The sequence below is a fragment of the Petaurus breviceps genome, unplaced genomic scaffold (assembly GCF_028583685.1).
Source record: "Petaurus breviceps papuanus isolate PSGF00001 unplaced genomic scaffold, PetGlider_PUasm1.0 90734, whole genome shotgun sequence".
NCBI lineage: Eukaryota > Metazoa > Chordata > Mammalia > Diprotodontia > Petauridae > Petaurus > Petaurus breviceps.
The window spans coordinates 5505494-5514349 of record NW_027187327.1 but is presented as its reverse complement, the minus strand read 5'-3'; the positions used below and the strand labels follow the sequence as shown (position 1 = coordinate 5514349).

Here is an 8856-nt window from a genome sequence, read left to right as displayed (position 1 = left end):
CACACACACACACACACACACACACACACACACACACACACACACACGCTTCACAATTGCTTTCATATTGTGGTGTGTGGAACTGTATTTCTGTGAGCTCCATTCTGCCTGAAAAGTACAACATCCATGTGAGTAAATAACTGACTGGTCTACCTAGACCAAAAATAGTTTGATGAGGTTTACAATTCTTGACTTAAATAAAAAGGCTTTTCGTGTTAAGAGCTAACACTTCCTAAAACGCCCTTTTAAAGGCCATAGTTAATTTAAAGTGCTAACAAAGTCTATACACAAGTTCAAGGAGAGAATTCCCCAGTTAAAGAATGATGAAAGGGCAGCTAGGTGGCACAGTGAATAGGACACTGGTCCTGGAGTCAGGAGGACCTGAATTCAAATCCAGCCTCAGACACTTGACACACTTACTAGCTGTGTGACCTTGGACAAGTCACTTAACCCCAATTGCCCTGCCTTCCACCCTGCAAAAAACACAAAAAAAAAGTGATGAAAAACAACTATTGAACCACAAGCAAAGTAGTTTTGTGTAGTGTAGATATTTCTCAATGAATCAGTAACATTCAAGTTTGCAATCTAGGGTTGAATGTTTCCCTGCCGGATTCCTATATGTGTTTGCCTACTATACCATAGATATTGAGTGCATTGATGGGAGAGTGTTATCTGGGGTTATATATGTACATTGTGATGTATTTTACTATTTCTTTAATATATTGACATTGTTGTAGAACCCAGAGCTTGAGGGCCAGTACTCATCCAAGGCTCTTGGCTGGAGTCAGTAAGCAACAATCAAGAGAAGCAAAGAACCTTTATTCAGTCAGCCCAGAAGATGCCAAGACAGAAGGCATCTTCTCTGAGGCTCTGGGGAGAGAGCCTTTTAGCCACAGCTTTCAGGCAGCATTTTGCAGCATGTGTTAAATACCAACCAGTCCCTGGCTAGGTTAGGCCTTGAAACTGAGCAGTTCCAAGGAAGAAAAAGAGAGGTATATTTCAGGAAATTAGATTTGCAAATAACAAAAGGATTTTTGTGTCCATGGTGTAAAGCAAGGAAGCAAGGGAAAGAAGAGTGATCTTTGACCCATTTACTTGAGGCTATCAACCTTGGGATAAGTTGTAAGACACTAAAGTCTTTTCTTTAAGCTCAATGTAGTTTTCCTTGTTTTCTTACAGAGTTTATAATATTAGCATTTCTCTAGATTATTAAGTAAATGGTTATGTTTAACAACCAAAAGTGTCATTGTTGTGAATAGCTGATTTTGTAGAAAGAAAACACATATTTGATAGAACCTCCAGGACTATAGTGATGAATAAAGGAAATATATTTCCTCTTTAATAGTTTACCCTCAGGATCCTAAGGAAGTGTGAATGTAACAATATAATGGTAGTCTATCTCTGGGAATTTATTTTTCATAGCTTTTTAGTTTATGTGTGAGTTTTATTTGAAGGAGATGATAGTTTCATACTTTTAAAAAAAATCAAACCTACCTTCTAATAATTTTTGTTGATGAATTTTCACTGGTGATGCCAATCCGGATAGACTATGAAAACATGACTACATGGCCAGCCATTCTATATCTTCAAGGAATCTGTTAGGGAAACAAAAGTCCTTATTTTTCTTAGGATTCTAAAATCCTCTTTTAAAAAATAACATCTCGGGGCGGCCAGGTAGCACAGCGAGTAAGAGCACCGGCTCCAGTGTTGAGAAGACCTGGAGATCGAATCCCGGGCTCAGACACTTAGCACCCACCCAGAAACACCTGGCCATGTAACCTTGAGCAAGTTACTTAACCCCAATTGCTTAGGGGCGGCCAGGTGGCTCAGCGAGTAAGAGCACCGGCTCCAGTGTCGGGATGACCTGGATCAAATCCGGGCTCAGATACTCAGCACCACACCCAGAAATAATAACTGGCCGTGTAACCTTGAGCAAGTTACTTAACCCCAATTGCTTAAAAAAAAAAAAATAAATAACATCTCATTATTCATTAGTGGTAACACCAGAGGCATAAGGGTGAGGAGGGAATATTAATGATCAGACAAATGAAAGAATGGCAAACTATATTTTTAAATGAGTGCTTATTATGCATCTACTGGGTGCCAGGCACTATGCTAAATTCTGGGGAAACAAAAGTGAAAACAGTCCCTACTCTCAAGGAGCTTACATTCTATCATACAAGACAACATAGACAACACACACACACACACACACACACACACACACATACACACACACACACACACACACACACACAATAGAATTTAAAAAGAGCATCAAGTGTTCATTGAAAGTTTGGTAACAAAGAATTTAGAGGCATCAAAAAAAAAGTAGGGGCAAAACAATACCTCTATGGAGTTCAGCAACCTCATTTTCCATTGGTTAGTCCATCACATTTATTAAAGCTCAGCAGTGGATTCACTAGAATCAAACTCCTGGTGCAAAACATTTTGTAATCACCTACTGCCATCTTATGTTCTTTCTTGTCACTACACAACACCAATACTGAGCAGGAAAAAAATCAGAATACAGAAAAACATATATTATACAGATAGCTTTCCCAAAAAAAATTAATAAATGAGCCCAGATATCTAATTTTCTCATACCCTAGTCCATTTCTTTTAGTAGTAAGCTTAGGTTTGAACATTAAGTTCAATATTTAGCCCTTGCTATCATTTCCTCTGTCAATTAGTTACAAAAAGAGAAATGTCATAATTACATTGAACAGTTGAATATATAAAGATCAAATTCCAGATAATAGAACCCACATTCACTATATTAAATAACATCTATTTCAGAGATACTTGTAGAATGAGGATTTTTCATTATTAATATTTTAATCAGAATTTTGAGTTCTGCTTCATAACCAGAATCAGTTTGAATGTCAGAAGGGACCTCAGTGAAAAAATCAGTCTCTCCTTTTCACTGAACCCTCTCTCCTTCCCTCATTCTTGTCATCACAAAGCAATCAGCTATTATACAATTCTAGTTTTCCATTAGTGGGAACCTTTGTAGTCAATACACACAGCACTTTACTCTAAAAGAACAATGCTAGCTAGCTGACATTTTCATTGATTCTCCAATGTGTGGTAATGTCTCTGATCTAAACAAACTTCAATGATGTTCACTCAGAACCACTCTACAACCCAAGCCATCATCTTGATTATATAATCCTACAGAAACTTAATTATAAAACTGAGCTATTGTAACTTTGTTATAAAAAGTATGGTATTTTTTTAATCTATTATATATAGTCTATACTGAAAGTCTATGACTCACATCTTTTCAACTCTTTTAATCTAGATCTTTTGAGAAGTATCTTTTAACCAGCATTCCTGATCTATGAAGCACCCTGCATGATATCATCTTCTTTGATTCTCTACAACCTTGGGAGGCATGTGCTCTTATCATTCCTACCTCACAGTTGAAAAAAAAAGGCTAAAGAAATGCGAAAGTATTACCACATATGATAAATTCACTATGGCTACAGTTCTTTTGCCAATAATCAAGTGACTTCAGAAGAATCAATGAATTCCTAGAAACCCATACCTGCAATTCGATTTTTATTAAATATCACTGGGCTGGTTGGCAGAAGTATGAGTCAAGATGCACTTAAGATTTTTTCCAAGAGGGGCACATGCCCCAGAAGGACTGAATACTACCTACATAGTACTTCTGATAATAAAACAACCTGAATGAAAAATGGCTAACGGTTTGCCAAGCAGATAATTACAAATAAGTTTTTTTTTTTCCCTAGAGGAAGTAAAGGACGTGGATAAATGGAAGAAATTATGGGCTGTGAAGTTAGAATAACTCCAACCACATGTTTAAATAGACTCCAAAAACAGATTGAAAAAGTTCAAGTGAAATGGTCTCCACAATTAAAAGGCCTAAAGAAATTAAAAAAAAAAAAAAAACAGAGACCCGACCTGGCAACAAATATTTGCTTTACCTTGGCAAGTTTTAGATTTAAGGAAGTTCATTTCCTAAGCATTATTACAGAAGACTGAGGACAGGACCTCCAAAAAAAGTGTCAAAAGGAAAGGGTAGAAGCCATAAGGAGAAAACAAACCTTAAGAACATTTGCAAATGAAACCAGAAGGATGAATTGAACAGATCTTCCAAGTCTTTATGGTTTTCCAAAAGTGACAATAGTAAAACCACCACATTTGGATTCTACCAATTGAGTATACAATGGAGTATATGAGGGAAAAGGTACAACAGTTTGATTAGACCAAATATAAAGGGAAGAACTATATACTGGAAGTCACAATTTTGACAGTATTGAGGGATCAGTTAAAGATATCACAGGGAAGGAGAAAATGGAAATTATGGATGGTATCAAAAAAAAGTGTGGGGGGAATTGGAGAATGTCAATAGCTAGTTATTTTCTCATTTTTATCAACATCTTTACAAGAATAGTGCATTACATATCAAGTGTATCCTTGATAATAAATGTGAAGAATGAGCAGGTGAACTTGCATTAACTTTTTACAGAAGATCACAGTTTGCTACCAAATTGTTGCTAGGAAGAGATAGAATCCTAGGTAGAAGAATATTAAACTCATTTCTACATTAGCAGTAATTCTAGTGTTTATATAGTGCCTTACAATCTACAAAAGGTGAGGCAAACATCTTCATTTGGTTCTCAAAACCCTGAAAGATAGGCAATGTTATCGACATTTTCCATGTGAGAGAACCAAGACTTAAAGATGAAAGACTTTCCAATGCTTACACGGCTCATAAGAGTGAGATTTGAGCCCAGAGCTTCCTGACTCTGTCTATGCCACACTGCTTCTAGAAAGGAGTATAGAGTATCAGGGAAAGAAAATAGCACAGCTCTCCCCACCCCACAGCACTCTTTACATGATAGTTGTGCTTTATTTATCTGGGGGTAGGTGGTGTATGGGAAGCTAGATAGCACAGTGGAATAAAACACTGGTCATGGAGTCAGGAAGATGCTAATTTAAACCCAGCCTCTGACATTTACTGGCTGTGAGACCCTGGGCAAGACACTTAACCTCAGTTTCCTCACATAAAATGGAGATGATAATAACATCTAGGTCCCAGAATTGTTGTGAGGATCAAATGAGATTAATAATTGTAGCACTTAGCATATCGTAAGTACTATATAAATGCTAACCATCGTGATCATTATTGTTCTCTTCCCTTTTAGTCAAGAAAGAAGGTAACTTTTGTTCATTAGTTTTCTCCAGCATTTGATTTTTGCCTCTTCTCCTCACCAACCAATAGAAGGCAGCATTAAACTGGTCAAAATTATTTAAAAGAAAAAAGACTGAGAAGTGAATAAAAATGTGCTGCTACCCATCTATCTCCCAAATGTCCTACATGCCAGAGATTCGTACTGCCAGGTTATCTATAAGAATGGTCTTTTAAAAAACATGTGCCCAACCATATTACATTAAACAAAAGTGCTAAAGATAGGTCAACCACAATAAAAAGCAAAATATTTTTCTTCCAATATCAATAAAAGCACACAAACAAGATAACAGAATGTCATTCAGATAGTCTCACAGATATAAAAATGTAACAGCATAGTTGCCCAAGAACCTTTTATTTTTTTAATTACTTGTCAGGCTGAAGTTGACCCAAGAGACAATTAAAGATGATAGCATAATAAAAATTTTAAATCCACACATTAAGACTTCCTTTGTTTTCTCAAAGCCAAGACAGATTTTTCTTCAATTAACCCCTGATTCCTTCAGTTCTATGATTTGAATATTAGGCCAGAGCTCCCAAAAGTTTCTAGTCATTGGACTAGCTGGGAACACCCTGAATGTCTGAGGCCATCCTCTTCCGAGAAGAAAAGACCAAGAACAATCATAGTAATTTAGTATTGGAATATATATAGCTTAAGTAGGAGCCAAATAGCAAGGCAAACAATGACCTTTGCTTTTTCACCAGCTGGCCCCCAAGCCTTGAACTCATTTTTTTTTCCTCTTTAGAATTTCTAGTTTCCTTCAAAGTTCAATTCAAAAGACAAATCTTTTCTGGTCCCTATGCCCACTTATCAGTGCCTTTCTCTTCCCTTCCCTAAAAAAAGTTACTTTGTGTATATGTGTAAGCCATATTAATTCAGAAGATCATTATCCTAAATCTCACAGTCATCTTAGGCCCATAATGAAGGATACATCTTTCCCTCATGTTTTTAGGGATGCCCCCAGTTTAAGGCAATTCTCTAATGTCATGGCTTAAGCCTCCCCCAGTGTGCTCCTCCAATTCCTTTGTCCTTTTTGAGGATGTCCTTAGAAATCCCTTTCTCCAAATCCTCAAGAGAATGAAATGCTTCCTGAAATAAGGGGAAAGAGTAGGTGCTCGTAGAAAAGTAGGTTAACAAGAAATCTTTTTTTTTTTTTTTGGTATCATGGACCCCTTTGATTGTCTGGTGAAACCTATAGATTCCTTCTCAGAATAATATTTTTGAATACACAAAATAGATTACACAGGATTACAAAGGAAACCAATTATAAATAAAACCACACAAACAAGAAAACAGAATGTCATTCAGATAGTAGCACAGATACAAAGATGTAACAACATAGTTGCCTAAGAACCTTTTTTTAATCACTTGTCAGTCAAGTTTTTGTGAACAAAATTTTTTTTTTATTTTTTTCTTGGACTCTCCTTTAAGCATTCCCATTAGAGCAATAATTCCCCTATTACGCCTCCCCCACTTTTCTGCTCAGGCACAGTTTTATATTTTTGTCATCAGAAACTGCAGAAGTCTACATATAAAGTCAAATTGATGTTCCCATCACTGTGTTAGAGAGACCAGTTTAAAAAAAAAAAAAAGAGCCCTTAGCACTCAAATACTGGAAATGCAACTATTAAGAACCTATTCAATACACATACTGCATTTTATTTCTGTACTTGTCCAATTCTCCCCTGAGATCCCTCACAGTCCCTAGCACAGTTCTGAGGGCATAACTGGCCCTTTAAGGACCATTAGCTGACAAATACACATTTCACAATTTTCCTTCAAAACTGGGCTGAAATGACCCAAACCTTTCCTGATCCCAAATGCCCTGTTACTAGTGCCTCCTTCCTCTCCCTCCATCCCTCACCAAAAATGGTTTGCATGTGTCTGTGTAATCCATATAAATTCTTAAGATCATTATCTTAACTTCCACTCTCACAGCTGCCTTGGGTACAAGAGCAAGGATACCTCTCCCTGTCGAGATTCTAGGAATTTTTTTTAAAGGCACTGGAAGAGGGAGAGAGAAAAATTTGTTTTCATCTTAGAAAAGGAATGAAAAAGCATTTGTTCAATACTTACCAGTACCAGGCACTGTGCATACAAACACAAAACTAAGGAACTTTCTAAATGGAGGCGATGACAGGATTACAAAATTGCAGCAGGAAGAGACCTTGGAGGCCCTTATCTTGCAGCTGAGGAAACTCTGGCCCAGGTAGGTAAAGGGACCTACCCCAGGTCTCTTGAGGGCTAAGTGGCAAAGCTGAGAATTGAGGGCAACATCTCCACCCCCAGACTTTCCACCATACATAGTTGGATAGCACAGCAAGCTGAAATAACTAGAACTAGAAGATTAAGAAGTCAAGGGAAATATTCCAACAATATTCGTCTTTAAGAACATATGACAAAACCAAGCTTTACTTACTAAACAAGTGGAGCAAGGCACCAACAAAAAGCTTAAGACCCCCAAAATAAACACGTACTGTCTGTGATTAGTCCCTCTCCCTCCTTTCAAAGACCCAAAAATCTCAGCATTTAAATTATTAAAGCCACAAAGCCTCAATTACCTGATTATTCTTAAAGCCATCAGTCTCTGGAGCTCTCCTTTCTTTTCACAGAAACCTGTTTTCTACTAGAACAACTTTTCTAGGCCAACTTTCTGCTACAAGATCATTTTCCTTCCTAAGAGAGCCTCCACTAATCTTTCTTTTCTTCTCTGCTTTTTCCACCTTCCATCCCCTGCCTTTTAGAGCAAAGTTATATATAGGCTATCACTCTCCCAGCTGTTTTAATTTGCACCCTATCATCCTCAACCAGTCAAACCCTTACTTTGCCTTACCTTGTCCTCCTTCCCCCACACACTCCTATTTCTCAGAAACTTGATTTATTTTACTCAAGCATTTTGAACATCTGCCAGAGGTTAGATAGAATTCTATAATATTAAATAAATATGAGTTCATCAAAAAGCTTTCCTTACAAGCAGTCAGCTATTTCCTGCCTCCCCACCCCCAAGATAGCTATTTCTTTAACCTATAGACACCAAGTTTCGTTGCAAATCAATAGACATTGCAGGTGTGCCTAGTTAAAAAGCACTACCTGTAATGTTTACCACCTGTGTATCCTGGGATAAGAATAGCCTGGGCTTCAGTTTTCTCAATTGTAAAATGACTTCTGTGCCTAGAAGACCTCTAAGTTCCCCTTCAGTACCACATCTATGTCTCATACTCTAAATGGAATATTCTTTCCACCATGCTATACAATCTCCTAAGACGATGGGAAGGAAAGTTCAAAGCCTAAAATGGAAAAGGCAAACAGCTAAACCAGACACTTGGGTCTATTTGAAATATATTCAAGAGGTGGAGAATGCATAACGATTTTGGAATTGGAATCCCAAAAACTTAGAAAAAGTTGCCCTCTACACAGGGATTCTTAACCTAGGGTCTAAGAACTTGATTTTTTAAACCATTTTGATGAATATGTTTCAATATGGTCTCCTTCTCAATTCTATGTATTTATTTTATGCACTTAAAAACATTATTCTCGGAGTGACTAGGTGGCACAGTGAATAGAGCACTGGCCCTGGAGTCAGGAGAACCTGACTTCAAATCCAGCCTCAAACACTTGACACACTTACTAGCCA

At 37.3% G+C, this 8856-nt stretch overlaps 1 long non-coding RNA gene across 2 annotated transcripts in view; it reads right to left on the bottom strand.

Annotated features, from left to right (window-relative positions):
* Positions 1-8070, bottom strand: part of LOC138145357 (uncharacterized) — a 13744-nt gene extending 5674 nt beyond the window's left edge. The window contains exons 1-3 of one of the 2 annotated variants that reach the window (XR_011164197.1): positions 7784-8070; positions 2350-2506; positions 1495-1595 (exon numbers count right to left, since the gene is read on the bottom strand). This is a non-coding gene — a long non-coding RNA (uncharacterized lncRNA). The other variant, XR_011164198.1, reaches the window with a different exon arrangement.
* Positions 8071-8856: the final 786 nt, after the last annotated feature.